Source organism: Rhinatrema bivittatum, chromosome 4 (assembly GCF_901001135.1).
Source record: "Rhinatrema bivittatum chromosome 4, aRhiBiv1.1, whole genome shotgun sequence".
NCBI lineage: Eukaryota > Metazoa > Chordata > Amphibia > Gymnophiona > Rhinatrematidae > Rhinatrema > Rhinatrema bivittatum.
The window spans coordinates 268541493-268555577 of record NC_042618.1 but is presented as its reverse complement, the minus strand read 5'-3'; the positions used below and the strand labels follow the sequence as shown (position 1 = coordinate 268555577).

The 14085-nt window shown below is 50.3% G+C and overlaps 1 protein-coding gene across 1 annotated transcript in view; it reads right to left on the bottom strand.

The window, feature by feature from the left end:
• Positions 1 to 14085, bottom strand: part of C2CD5 (C2 calcium dependent domain containing 5) — a 1535590-nt gene that overhangs the window by 368208 nt on the left and 1153297 nt on the right.

Sequence of the window (14085 nt, the reverse complement as noted above, 5' to 3'; positions counted from 1 at the left end):
AGGGATGAAGAAGGAGATTCCACAAACTTGTCTGGCAGGAGCCGAAGAAAATCCAGGTAGTACCCCTCTCGGATGATGGTGAGGACCCACTGGTCCGAGGTAATCTCGGCCCACCTGCGGTAAAAGAGGGTCAGCCTGCCCCCTATGGCTGCTACCCCCTCTGTCTTCTGGTAGACAAGGTAAAGGAGAGGTGCCCCATTTATTGGCCAGCTTCTCCAGGTTGCTGCCGAACAGGAGAAATCCCTCAAAGGGCATTCTCGAGAGACACGTCTTGGAAGAGGAGTCGGCCGACCAGTTACGTAGCCAGAGCTGCCTCCTGGCTGCCACTGAGGATGACACTCCCTTGGCTGCTGTACAGACGAGGTCAGAGGCTGCGTCAGTAAGGAACGAGAGAGCCCATTCCATACCTTCTCCCGGGGCGTTGCTCCGAGCCTGAGATAAGCAGGAACGCGTCACCACCGTGCAGCAAGTCGCAATTCGTAGGGACATGGCTGCCACCTCAAAGGTCTGCTTCAGAATGGCGTCCATACGCCGGTCATGTGTATCCTTGAGGGCCGTCCCTCCTTCCACCGGGATGGTGGTGCGCTTTACAATTGCGCGGACTATGGCGTCTACCTGAGGGCATGCCAACATGTCCTTAGTTGCCGGGGCTAAGGGGTACATGCCTGCCAAGGCCCGACCCCCCTTGAATGGAGCCTCCGGTGCAGCCCATTTCAGATCGATGAGCTGCTGTGCCACTTGCAGGAGGGGAAAGTGGTGAGAAGTTTGGCGCAGACCCTCTAACAGGGGGTTCACTCTAGGTTCCCCTGGGGTGTCATGGCCCGGAAGGGACAGTTCCGACAGGCATTGCGAGATCAAGTCTGGAAGATCCGCTCTAATAAAGAAGTGCCGCATGGTCCGATAAGGTTCTACCCCCGAGGGAAGCTCTCCCTCCTCGGGGGGCTCATCTTCTTCTGCCGGGTAGTCTGAATCCCCATAATAGGGGCTATCAGGTGGCGAGTGGCCGTGCCTAGGCCTCGAGGGTCCAGGGGCCGGGTCGTTCTGAACATACGGACCCGGTCGGGGAGCTGACTGCATCGTGACAAAGGTATGAATCCCTTTGAATAACTCCACCCAGGAGATCGAAGCCATATCTGGCCGCATGGGAACCAGGCCCCCCTGGTTCACTGGCTGCTCCCCGCTGCTTGCTGGCTCCGGGGTGTTCCCTGAGGAACCGGCAAGAACGCTGAGCTGTGACCGGCCCTGGCCTGGTACTCTCAGGGCCTCTTCACATTGGGCACATAGGGAGTTTGCATCCTCATTCTGTGTGGCCCTGAGGTTGCATGCAGAGCAGAGATTGATGCCTGATACTGGAGGTGCCGGCACTGCCGAAGCCTGGTCGCTCTTACTTTCCATGCCGCCGGTGAACTCAATAAGAGTCTTCGCTGTGCGCGAAAGCAGGCGCCTGGAATCAGCGCTCAGCAACGTGCGCCTAACAATGTGCGCCTATAGCAGTGCGCCGAGACGTGCGCCTATAAACGGGCGCCTAAGAACGGGAGCCTAGCAACGGGCGCCTATGAACGGGCGCCTAGCAATGTGCTCCTATGAACGGGAGCCTAGCAATGTGCGCCTATAACGTGAGCGTATAATCGGGCGCCTAAGGACTTGCGCCTAGCTATGAACGGGCGCCTAGCAATGTGCGCCTATGAAGGGGCGCCTAGCAATGCGCGCCTATGAACGGGCGCCTAGTAATGTGCGCCTATGCACCGATCGCGTAGCAACGGACGCCTTTCGCTGTGCGCGTAGCAATAGGCGGGACGCTTCAGGTAGAAGATGATGGCGAGCAGGCAGACGAAATGGCGGCCTACTGAACTTGCCACCCCAGAGGCACACTCTGCTTCTCCTCGGATCCTCGGAGACCAACAAGTAAATATATACGCCTTACCTTGTCTTCGGTGCTCCCCGGCTGCAACCCAGGCGGTCTCCGGCTGCGGGGGGAGAGGGCGAGTACCTTCACCGCCGCGCTCGAGGAGGTGCACCCGCTGCCTCTAGGCCGCGCCCGAACTCGTCTCGCTCGGGGGCCAAGTCCACGCCGGGACCAAGGCTGCCTCTAGGCCGCGCCCGAGCCCTTCTCACTCGGGGGCTAAGTCCCTGCCGCGAGTCGGCCACCGGACCGAGGCACTTACCTCCGAGGAACCACGGAAATCACCTCGGGAAACTCAACTGGGGGAGGGACAGACTGGTATCACCGCAGGAGTGCGGGGCTCGTCGTGAATAGTCTAGGAATTTAGTCGTTAGAATTTGGAAGAACGCTCAGCGAGCGTGAAGGAGCTCCAAACTGCTTTGGAGACGGAAATTACTGAATTGCTGCACTTCCTGTGGGGGTATATGTACCCGTGCTGACGTCAGATCCGTCTCCAACTGCTAGCACGAGCACGCTATACCCACTTGTTTTGAGTCCATCTGCTACATGCTAGGAAATTACATTTTTGAAATAAGACTTCCACAGGCTTAGATCCTGCTCAGTAAAAATGAAAACCAACATTGTAGACCTCTTAATCACTTCCACAGCTGAATTTTCCAAATATGCAAATAGATTAGAAAAGTGTACCACATTTTGAGATGATCCAAACTGATTAGGACTTTGTTTATGAGGAAGAAATAAAAGTTTTTTAAAGGCAGGAATTTTATCAAATGAAAGTTTTAAAATTTAATTTAAATATCTCTTAAGTGTAACATAAGGCAGATCACCAAGCACTTTAGGAAAGCTTATAAATCTCAAATTTAAATGCCTTAGATAATTTTCCATGCATTCCAGCCTTCTAAGAGAAGACAAATGCTCATGGATAACAGAGGCATTAATGGACTGTAAACCTTTGATATCATTCCCCAAAACTTGAATGGAGGTAGAGTGTTCCTGAAGAATTTGCTAATGATCATGAGCAACAGAGTCCAGCTTCTGGGATACAGTCTCCAATTGCTGGGACTAATTATTAAATGTCTGGGACATCCTGCAATCAAATCCCAAAGGGACTACAAGGTGACCACTGCTGGTTTAACAAATCCAAGGGTGGGGGCCGAGGAGCTGTATGCTCACTTTCTAACATGGTCCCAGCCTCAGGTGCAATCTGCACCGGTAACTCCAGGGACAAGACAGCACAAACAGCACCTTCCTCCGCAAGATCAGAATGCGGAGGCTTAGAGGAAATCCAGACAAGATGCCATCTCCCTCCACGGGGGGGGCACAATAATGAGGTCATCATCTGGCATCCCAAAGAGATCAGCGGCATGCTGGAAGCAGGCAGTGGAGGTCTGGAATCTGGCAAGCTGAGAGAGACTTCCCCAGGTGACAATGGGGCTCCACCCTCCGTTCTGCCCACAGGGCTCGAAGCCTACAAATCTGGGATAAAGCAGTGAATTCTGTGATAGAGCACTGGTCCAACAGAAGTGAGGATTCGGAGGGAAAGATTCTCATTCTCACTCTACCCTTCCTCTTAATGCGGCATAATTCAAGCAAGTAAGACAAGAAATGAGTGAGTGTCAGAGCAGGAAAGAATGCATCTGCTCATGCTGCTATCTTAAGTTCCCCCCACGAGTTATTGCTTAAGAAATCCTTCACGAATGTTGTTCTGAGATGGAGGTTTAAGGGAGACGTGGCCTTAGACCTAAAATGGTGGATTGAATCTAAAATGGTAGAAGAAGGAGCGTGCTATAGATCTAACCCTTGATTGGCTTTTTGGGTTAGCAATAGCCATAGGATATGATATGAGGAAATGTATTATCAAAAAATAATTTGTTGATTGGTTCTGTGTGTGTTAAATGGTATTTGTGAAATATATTAGTGCCTGTCTTTGTCTTTTGTAGACAGAGAAACTTCTGTTTTCATTTCAGCCTGGCCTGTGTTCTTTTCAATAGAAACCACAAAAGAAGAACTTCTGGCTTATTGTAAGATTTTCATTTGCAGCCACTTTTAAGACTTTATAGAGTTTGTTCTATGGAGATTTTCCAGGGCTCTGCCAGTGGTCTTTACACTGGTGTGCTATTTTTTTACTGGAAAAATTCACAGAATACAAAAGAGAACCCTAGAATACCTTAAGGGACCAATCCAGAGATCTGGTCCAGTCCATCTTAAACTGAGACAGCAGGGAATTCTGGTCTCGGAGAAGGATCCTGCGAAAGTGTTTATCTAGTCAGGTCCAGGAGGGAACAGGGGGCCCCAGGGATTCAGGAGGAACTTTAGGAAGCCCAGTCTGAGAGACTGTAAATTGAGATATTGTTGAGATTACTACCTGATGATCTCCTTTTCCTTAGTGTAGACAGATGGACTCAGAACGAATGGGATAGTATCCGCGTGCTAGCAGTTGGAGACGGATCTGATGTCAGCACGGGGTATATATATCCCCACAGGAAGCGTAGCAACTCAGTAATCTTCCTTGCAAAAGCTGTTATGGATGTGTGTACTGACGCTCAGTGAAAAGTGAAAACAGGATTCCCCTGACCGATTGATAGTAGCTGGAGACCGCCAGCATTCACAACCGGAAGGCATTGACACCTGGTAGAGTGTACGCTCTTATGGAAATAGATGACATGGCTTACCTTGAATCGGTGAAACCCATGTATACAGGCAGCTGGGCGGGATGCTGAGTCCATCTGTCTACAATAAGGAAAAGGAGATTATCAGGTAGTAATCTCAACATTTCCTGGCGTGTACCCAGATGGACTCAGAACGAATGGGATGTACAAAAGCTTTACTCCCAGCCTGGGCGGGAGGCTGCCTGAGGACCATGTAGTACCGCCCTCGCAAATGCTGAGTCCTCCCTAGCCTGGACATCCAGACGGTAGAACCTGGAAAAGGTATGGAGGGAGGACCATGTCGCCGCTTTACATATTTCTGCAGGCGACAGCATCCTGGATTCCGCCCAGGATGCCGCTTGTGCTCTGGTAGAATGAGTCTTGACCTGTAGAGGCGGAGACTTCCCAGCCTCTACGTAAGCTGCTCTGATAACTTCTTTAATCCAGCGGGCGATGGTGGGCAGCGAGGCCGCTTCACCTTGCTTCCTCCCGCTGTGCAGGACGACCAGTTGGTCCGTCTTTCGTAGTTCTTGTGTCACTTCCAGATATCTGGGCAGCAATCTGCCAATGTCGAGATAGCGTAATAAACGCCCTTCTTCAGATTTTTTCAAACCCGCCGTGGTAGGCAAGGATATGGTTTGGTTAAGACGAAACTGTGAAACCACTTTAGGTAGAAAGGAGGGAACCGTACGAAGATGGATAGCCTCAGGAGTGATTCTGAGAAAGGGATCACGGCAGGACAGTGCTTGTAGCTCTGAGATGCGGCGTGCCGAACATACTGCCAATAGGAACACCATCTTCAAGGTTAGAGAACGGAGAGACAGTCCCCGAAGGGGTCTGAAGGTGGATCCCGCGAGGAAATCCAAAACAAGATTGAGGTTCCATAAGGGCATAGGCCACTTTAGTGGCGGACGAATATGCTTGACTCCTTGCAGGAAGCGAGAAACATCTGGGTGCTTGGCGATGGTCTTGCCATCCCTCCTGGGAACATAGCAAGACAGCGCAGCCACCTGAACTTTGATGGAGCTGAGGGAGAGACCCTTCTGAAGTCCATCCTGCAGGAAATCCAACACAATAGGGATTGTGGTCACATGTGGATTGGTGCCATGAGTGTCGCACCATGCTTCAAATACCCTCCAGATCCTTACGTAGGGGAGGGATGTGGAAAACTTGCGAGCTCGGAGGAGGGTATCAATCACGGGCTCCGAGTAACCTCTTTTTTCAGTCTAGCCCTCTCAATGGCCAGACCGTAAGAGAGAATTGAGCTGGATCCTCGTAGAAGGTCCCGGAGAGGAGGCAGGGGAAGAGGCTCCCCTGCCAGTAGTCTTCTCACGTCTGCGTACCAGGGTCTTCTTGGCCAGTCTGGTGCCACTAGAAGAACTAGGCCCTGGTGTTTCTGAATCTTGTGGATGATGGCCCCCAGCAGAGGCCACGGAGGAAAGGCGTATAGCAGAGTCCCTGGAGGCCACGGCTGGACCAGGGCATCGATTCTGTGTGAGAACGGGTCGCGCTTGCGGCTGAAGTATCTGGGTACTTGAGCATTGGACTTGTCCGTCAGTAAATCCATGTCCGGAATCCCCCAGTGATCCACAATCATCTGGAAGGCTGTGGGTGACAGCTGCCACTCTCCCGGATTTAGGCTTTCTCTGCTGAGGAAGTCTGCTGTGGTATTGTCCTTCCCGGCAATGTGGACGGCGGAGATGTCCTGAAGATTCGCCTCTGCCCAAGCCATCAGTGGGGCGATCTCCAGAGATACTTGTCGGCTTCTGGTTCCGCCCTGACGGTTGATGTATGCCACCGTGGTGGCGTTGTCGGACATCACTCTGACTGCTCTGTTCTTCAGTCTGTGAGCAAATCGAAGGCATGCCAATAGGACTGCCCGGGCCTCTAGAAGGCTGATGTTCCACGCTGACTCTTCTCTGTTCCACCGTCCTTGTGCGGTGAGTTCTTCGCAGTGTGCTCCCCAGCCGCTCAGGCTGGCATCTGTGGTGAGCAAAGTCCACATGGGTGAAGACATCTTCGACTCCCTGCTCATGTGGTTGGACTGCAACCACCACCGCAACTGGGTCCGCACTCTGGCTGGCAGATGCAGATGCGTGGAATAGTTCTGTAGACGGGGGCTCCAGCGAGAGAGCAGGGAGTGTTGTAGAGGTCTCATATGGGCCCTCGCCCAAGGCACCACTTCCAGGGTGGATGCCATGAGACCAAGAACCTGCAGATAATCCCAGGCTATGGGCCGACTGGCTCAAATCAAATACTGGATACGCTGCTGAAGTTTCAACTTTCTCTTGGAAGTGAGACTGACTGTGTCCGCCCGGGTGTCGAACTGTACTCCCAGGTATTCCAGAGACTGGGAAGGCTGTAGGCAGCTCTTGCTGAGGTTGATTACCCAGCCCAAGCTTTCCAGAAGGGCGATCATTCTGTCGGTTGTCCGATGGCTCTCCTCTCGAGATTTCGCCCTGATCAGCCAGTCATCTAAGTAGGGATGGACCAGAATTCCTTCCCGCCTGAGTGCCGCTGCTACCACTACGACCACCTTGGTGAATGTCCATGGTGACGTGGCCAACCCGAAGGGCAGAGCCCGAAACTGGAAGTGGCGGCCTAGAACCTTGAAGCGTAGGTAGCGCTGATGATCCGGATGGATCGGGATATGCAGGTATGCCTCTGATAGGTCTAACGCCGTGAGGAATTCTCCTGGCTGTACTGCAGCCTTGACGGAGCGCAGAGTCTCCATGCGAAACCTCGGTACCCGTAAGTATCGATTGACTGACTTAAGGTCCAGCACAGGCCGAAAGGTGCCCCCTTTCTTGGGTACCATGAAATAAATGGAATAGTGTCCAGAATTCACTTCCCAGGCAGGTACTGGGATGATGGCGTTCAAGGACAGGAGCCTCGCCAGGGTAGCTTCCAATGCTGCCTTCTTGTGTCTGGGACATGAAGATTCCACAAACTTGTCCGGAAAGAGATGATGAAAGTCCAGATAATATCCCTCCCGGATAATGGCGAGGACCCACTGGTCTGACGTGATCTCGACCCATCTGGGGTAGAAGAGGGTTAACCTGCCCCCTATGGCTCCATCCCCCAGATGAATCGGCGTATTCTCATTGTGGGGTGCGGCCGGGACCCGAGCCCGGGCCTGCTCCCCTCTTGCGCTGCCTGGTCCGAAAGGACTGATTCCTGGCCTGAGGACGTGGTGCCTGGTAGCGACCCCTGTAAGGAACAAAGCGCTGTGAACTCCTGCCCCTGGAGGGCCTTGGAAAGGCACGCTGGCCCCTTCTGAACCGATCTTCCGGCAGTCTAGGCACTGGAGAGGCACCCCATGTACTGGCCAGTTTATCAAGGTCGCTGCCAAATAGGAAAGAGCCCTTAAAGGGCAATCTGGTGAGGCGTGTCTTTGAAGGCGCATCAGCTGACCATCTCCGGATCCAGAGCTGCCTCCTGGCGGCTACGGAGGATGAAATCCCTTTAGCTGTTGTCCGGACCAGGTCTGATGCAGCATCTGTGAGGAACGAAAGAGCTGACTCCATGTCAGCTGCTGGAGCGTTGTTCCTAACCTGTGACAAACAGGCACGCATCACCACTGTGCAGCAGGTCGCGATCCGCAAAGATAGAGCTGCCACCTCAAAGGTCTGTTTCAGAATGGCGTCCAGTTGCCGGTCATGAGGCTCCTAGAGGGCCGTCCCCCCTTCAACTGGAATGGTAGTGCGCTTGACCACAGCGCTAATCAAGGCGTCCACCTGAGGGCACGCCAGCAGGTCCTGGATAACCGGTGCCAATGGGTACATGCCCGTCAAGGGCCGGCCCCCTTTGAAGGAAGCCGCTGGTGCCGCCCATTCTAAATCTATCAGTTGTTGTGCTGCTTGCAAGAATGGAAAATGGCGGGCTGTAGGACGAAGCCCTTCCAGCAGGGGGTTCTGCGCAGAGGGCACCGTAGCGCTGGGACCTGTAATATCCAACTCCGCCAGACACTGAGACACCAGGTTGGAGAGATCCTCCTTGGGGAAGAACCGCCTCATGGTTCTATATGGCTCAATCCCTGGGGGAAGCTCCCCCTCGTCCGGGAGTTCGGACTCGTCCGGTGAAACCTCCTGGTCCGATTGATCTGGACTGTCCAGCGGTGGGAGGTCCCGCTCACGATAAGGGCGTGAGGGTCCAGGAACAGGATCCGCAGGAGCCGCCACCGCAGCTGCAGCCGCAGCAGCCGCCGCAGTCGCAGCCACCGTAGGAACCGCAGCAACCGCAGGAACAACAGGAACAGCAGGAACCGCAGGGCCCATACGAGAAGCCGTTTGCATCTGTACAAAGGCATGAATCCCCTTAAAGAGATCCACCCAGGAAATGGAAGCAGCCTCTAATCGCCGGGGTACAAGATCCCCCGGGATTCCCAATTGGTCGAGACTGCCCGCTAAATCCGGGGTAGCCCCTGGGGAACTGTCAGCAAACCGTGGCTGAGACTGGGCCTGGCTCGAGGGTCCCACGGCCTCCTCACATTGCGCACATAGGGAGTCTGGCTCTTCACTGTGCGTGGCTCTAAGCTGGCATGCAGAGCAGAGGCCAAGGGCTTTAATGCCTGATGCAGGCGGCGCCACCGCTGAAGACGCTGATGCGTTCTGTTCCATTGAAAGAGAAGTGGCAATAATATATGTTTAATTTAACAGGCGCGCAATAATCATATGCGGCAGCAATAGGCGCTTAATACAACGGGTGCACAAGAATAATAATATGCGGCAGCAATAGGCGCTTAATACAACGGGCGCACAAGAATAATAATATGCGGCAGCAATAGGCGCTTAATACAACGGGTGCACAAGAATAATAATATGCGGCAGCAATAGGCGCTTAATACAACGGGCGCACAAGAATAATAATATGCAGCAGCAATAGGCGCTTAATACAACGGGCGCACAATAAGAATAATATGCGGCAGCAATAGGCGCTTAATAGAACAGGCGCACAATAAGAATAATATGCGGCAGCAATATGCGCGTAGTACAATAGGCGCACAAAAATAACAATAGGTTCTCAGCACTAGGCGGTCATGAAAACAGCACAATTGTATGCAATATGCTCTCAGCAATATGCCGCCAACAATACACGCTTAAAGGCTTTCAATAAGCGCTCAGCAATAAGCGATTAGCAATATACGCTCAATGGCATTCAATAGGCTCTCAGCAATAAGCGATTAGCAATATACGCTCAATGGCATTCAACAGGCTCTCAGCAATAAGCGTTTAGCAATATACGCTCAATGGCATTCAATAGGCTCTCAGCAATAAGCGTTTAGCAATAAACGCTCAATGGCATGCAATACGCTCTCAGCAATAAGCGTTTAGCAATATACGCTCAATGGCATTCAATAGGCTCTCAGCAATAGGCGGTCAGCAATACACGCTCAGTGGCATACAATATGCTCTTAGCAATATGTGGTTAGCAATACACGCTCAATGGTATTCCATAGGCTTTCAGCAATAAGCGTTTAGCAATACACACTCAATAGCATGCAATATGCTCTCAGCAAAAGGCGGTTAGCAATATACGCTCAGTGGCATTCAATATGCTTTCATCAACAGGCGGTTAGTAATACACGCTCAGTGGCATATGCACACAGCAATAAGTCAAAATACGCACAAGGAGGAATAGAGCCGCGCCTATTACGGGCGCTCAATTCCTGAATAAGGCCCCAAAATGGTGTCCTCCACGGCGTGCCACGCCGCCGATCCTCTGCTCCTCGGAGACCAGAAATAAAAGATGTACGCCTTACCTGATCCTCGGCGCTTCCCGGCTGGAACCCGGGCGGTCTCCGGCTGCGGGGGGAGAGGGCAAGTACCTTCACCGCCGCGTTTGAGGATATGCACCCGCTGCCTCGTCCACGCCGGGACCGAGGCGCCTCGAAAGCCTCACCCGAACCTCGCCCGGGGGCTGTGTCCCTGTCACGATTCGGCCACCGGACCGAGGACTTACACCTCCGGGGTGATCACGGAAATCACCCCGGGAAACTCTACTGGGGGAGGGACCTTAGGGTATCACCGCAGGAGTGCGGGGCTCGATGCTATCGAAGTTTTAGTAAGAAGAAAAAGAAAAGAAAAGTAGATTTGGAAAACACGCTCAACTAGCGTGCAGGCTCTCCAAACTGCTTTGGAGACGGAAATTACTGAGTTGCTACGCTTCCTGTAGGGATATATATACCCCGTGCTCATGTCAGATCCGTCTCCAACTGCTAGCACGCGGATACTATCCCATTCATTCTGAGTCCATCTGGCTACACGCCAGGAAATGCTACTTTTATTTATATGCTGCAAAGAGCTGCAGAGTTGTTTTCTGTTTTGAAATAATAAAAGTTCATGAATGACCAGCCAGCACCTAGCCTGAGTCTATTCTCTGGCCATTCTGACTGCACATGGTAGGACACCATCTTTTATAAATGTCATTAGAAGGAAATAATGAAGCCCTTCTAAATTTTTCTCTTGGCTGAATGTGCTGTATTATCCTTTGACTGGTTATCTATACAAGTGGAAATCCTACTATAAACTCCCGTAGCATTTTTTTGGGTTGAAATACAGGATAAGTGCTGTTGTCCTGCAGTGAATGTGTAAGTTCATCTATGTATATGTTCAGAAGAATTCTCTAATGCAGATGCGGCCCAAGTTAGATTAAGTTCTCAGGAGTGCTTTTTGATCATCCCTCATCAATGGTGTTTGCAAACTTTGCCATTCCCACTGGCAAATCTGCACTTTATCATTTATTTTTGCAAGCAGCAGACATAGAAAATAATTATTAAAACAGACTAAGTTTCAGACATATATGAAAGGATTTATGATAATATGGCCTTTATCCTCTGGATTTACGATAGCTCACTAGTTGCAAATTCCTTATATTTCTTCTGTACATTTATTTATATTACATGGGTGAGTTGCTCTTCATTGCTTATGTCTCAAATATAGCCTAAAGTTTTTAGTGGAAACTAAGCTATGCAGGGTGCTAAGATCAACTCAGAAACTTTGTTTTGACCACTGTCCCCCACTCCAATTCATGCAACAGACAGCCTTTACTAATTCTTCCTTCCAAATTATTCTTACCACAATTTAGATGGGGAGTTAACCTAGAAATACATACCATGAGTCTTATATCTCTAGGAGAATCTGTTACATATCAACCTCCTGGAGTCATAGGCATAAGAACATTAGCCCCATGCTGGGTCAGACCAAGGTCCATTGAGCCCAGCATTCTGTCTCCGACAGTGGCCAGCCCAGGTCACAAGTACCCGACAGATCACCAATAATTGATCTATTTCTTGTATCACACTCCAACGGATAAATACTAGCTTTCCCAAGTCATGGGATAGGTGGCAATGTCCTTTCATGGATTGCAAACTGGCTAAAAGACAGGAAACAGAAAGTAGGATTAAATGGACAATTTTCTATGTGGAAGGGAATGGACAGTGGAGTGCCTCAGGGATCTGTATTGGGACCCTTACTTTTCAATATATTTATAAATGATCTGGAAAGAAATACGACGAGTGAGATAATCAAATTTGCAGATGACACAAAATTGTTCAGAGTAGTTAAATCACAAGCAGATTGTGATAATTGCAGGAAGACCTTGTGAGACTGGAAAATTGGGCATCCAAATGGCAGATGAAATTTAATGTGGATAAGTGCAAGGTGATGCATATAGGGAAAAATAACCCATGCTATAATTACACAATGTTGGGGTCCATATTAGGTGCCACAACCCAAGAAAGAGATCTAGGTGTCATAGTGGATAACACATTGAAATAGTCGGTTCAGTGTGCTGAGGCAGTCAAAAAAGCAAACAGAATGTTGGGAATTATTAGAAAGGGAATGGTGAATAAAACGGAAAATGTCATACTGCCTCTGTATCGCTCCATGGTGAGACAGCACCTTGAATACTGTGTACAATTCTGGTCGCCACATCTCAAAAAAGATATAATTGCGATGGAGAAGGTACAGAGAAGGGCTACCAAAATGATAAGGGGAATGGAACAACTCCCCTATGAGGAAAGACTAAAGAGGTTAGGACTTTTCAGCTTGGAGACGAGACGACTGAGGGGGGATATGATAGAGATGTCTAAAATCATGAGAGGTCTAGAACGGGTAAATGTGAATCGGTTATTTACTCTTTCGGATAGTAGAAAGACTAAGGGGCACTCCATGAAGTTAGCATGGAGCACATTTAAAACTAATTGGAGAAAGTTCTGTTTTACTCAACGCACAATTAAACTCTGGAATTTGTTGCCAGAGGATGTGGTTAGTGCAGTTAGTATAGCTGTGTTTAAAAAAGGATTGGATAAGTTCTTGGAGGAGAAGTCCATTACCTGCTATTAAGTTCACTTAGAGAATAGCCACTGCCATTAGCAATGGTAACATGGATATAGACTTAGTTTTTGGGTACTTGCCAGGTGCTTATGGCCTGGATTGGCCACTGTTGGAAACAGGATGCTGGGCTTGATGGACCCTTGGTCTGACCCAGTATGGCATTTTCTTATGTTCTTAAGTCTACCTGGCTAATATCTGTTTATGGACTTTTCCTTCAGGAACTTGTCCAATCCTCTTTTGAACACCATTATGTTAGTTACTTTGACTATGTTGTCTGGCAACAGATTCCATAGCTTGATTATACGCTTAGTGAAAATTTGTTTTAAATCATGGAGTATGCTCTAGCCTAGTGTTGTATGAAAGGGTACATAACCATTCCATATTTACCCGCCCCCACCCCACTCATAAATTTAGGAATTTCAATCATATCCCCTCTCAGTCATCTCTTTGTTGCACACAGAGCTGAAGATTTCAAGAAACTATCCACAAGGAGGTCTTTTTTCTGGGTGGTAATTTCTAACATGGATGCCAGCATCATGTACCTATAGTTGACATTTTTTTCTCCCTATGTGCATTCCAGGCAGACGTCAGAGCAGGCAGCAATCAAGCAGTAGTCAAGAACAGGCAGAGGTCAGTACCGTGAGATCAGTCCGAGGGGTACTACCAGAGATGGAGAGACGAAGGAGCAGGAGACGCTGGAACTGGAGACACAGGAGGCCCTGGAATGGGAGACACGCCGTGAGGCCTGGCTGGAACTGGGAGGCGAGGCATCGGGGAATGCCGTCGCGGAACGCCGTGGCTGAGTGGAGCTGGTGGCAGATGCGAGGGAGGCCGACCCGGGACTGGCTGGCATGGAGGAAGGGTAAGCGGATCTGGGAGCGGGTTGGGCGTGAGCGGGACGCGCAACAGTATCTATTAACTTCATTTACACGTTCCCTAGTCTTTGTACTTTATGAAAGATTAAACAACCAATTTATGTTTACACATTCCACTACACATTACTTTATAGACCTCTGACATATTTAAGCAAGTTTGCTTACTGTAAACGGTGTTTTCTGTAGATAGCAGAGAATTTAGCCATGTTGCGTGGGTGACATCACCCGTGTTGTCACGAAGCGGAGCTTACTCTCCTAGCTCAAAGAGCTTGAAGTGTGCATGCCCCCGGCGTTCCCGTGCTCCTCGAGCCGTCTCCTCAGTT